Source organism: Herpailurus yagouaroundi, unplaced genomic scaffold (assembly GCF_014898765.1).
Source record: "Herpailurus yagouaroundi ecotype Mexico unplaced genomic scaffold, PumYag 140, whole genome shotgun sequence".
Taxonomy (NCBI): domain Eukaryota; kingdom Metazoa; phylum Chordata; class Mammalia; order Carnivora; family Felidae; genus Herpailurus; species Herpailurus yagouaroundi.
The window spans coordinates 81,705,260-81,706,372 of record NW_024412395.1 but is presented as its reverse complement, the minus strand read 5'-3'; the positions used below and the strand labels follow the sequence as shown (position 1 = coordinate 81,706,372).

Sequence of the window (1,113 nt, the reverse complement as noted above, 5' to 3'; positions counted from 1 at the left end):
AGACACAGAATCGGAAACAGGCTCCAGGCTCCGAGCCATCAGCCCAGAGCCCGACGCGGGGCTCGAACTCCCGGACCGCGAGATCGTGACCTGGCTGAAGTTGGACGCTTAACCGACTACCCCACCCAGGCGCCCCTATCACTTGTATTCTAATTTAACTTGTTACAAGAATTTCAAAAACCTGTAATTACCTCTCAAGTAAGAGCAATTCTATCTTATAATGTTCTGGTTCTGTTCTGTTTTTAATTTTTTAGATGATACGTATAAAACTTCAGAATAATACGTTTTATAATGGTTTAAAAAATAAAAAGAGGGGTGCCTGGGTGGCTCAGTCGGTTGAGCGTCCGACTTCAGCTCAGGTCACGATCTCATGGTTCGTGAGTTCGAGCCCCGCGCGTCAGGCTCTGGGCTGATGGCTCAGAGCCTGGAGCCTGCTTCCGATTCTGTGTCTCCCTCTCTCTCTGTCTCTCTCTGTCTCAAAAATAAAATAAACATTAAAAAAAAATTAAAAAACATAAAATAAAAAGGAAGTGCTCGCTTTGGCAACACATATACTAAAATTGGAACGATACAGAGAAGATTAGCATGGCCCCTGCGTAAGGATGACAGCAAATTCGTGAAGCGTTCCATATTTTTAACAAACTGAGGGTTGATGGGGGGTGGGAGGGAGGGGAGGGTGGGTGATGGGTATTGAGGAGGGCACCTTTTGGGATGAGCACTGGGTGTTGTAGGGAAACCAATTTGACAATAAATTTCATATATTGAAAAAAAAATAAAAAAATAAAAAAATAAAAAGCTACACTTCATAAAAAAAATAAAATAAAAAAATAAAATAAAAAGAAAGCCCCACTAATGGCAATATAGCAGACTGGATAATATAGAAGGCTCTCTTGCTAGAAAACAAAAAAATACAAAGTTGATCTAAAACAGAATATTTTGTGCTACACGGAGCTACTATAGGAAGTAACAAAAATCAAAGGTCACTCCGTGTTGGGGCGCCTGGGTGGCTCAGTCGGTTAAGCATCCGACTTCACCTCAGGTCACGATCTCGCGGTCCGTGAGTTCGAGCCCCGCGTCGGGCTCTGGGCTGATGGCTCAGAGCCTGCAGCCTGC

At 43.7% G+C, this 1,113-nt stretch overlaps 1 non-coding gene across 1 annotated transcript; it reads left to right on the top strand.

The window, feature by feature from the left end:
* The first annotated feature begins 530 nt into the window (after positions 1–530).
* On the top strand, positions 531–636 carry LOC121031204 (U6 spliceosomal RNA). Its single transcript, XR_005790614.1, has one exon. It is a non-coding gene; the product is annotated as a U6 spliceosomal RNA (small nuclear RNA).
* Positions 637–1,113: the final 477 nt, after the last annotated feature.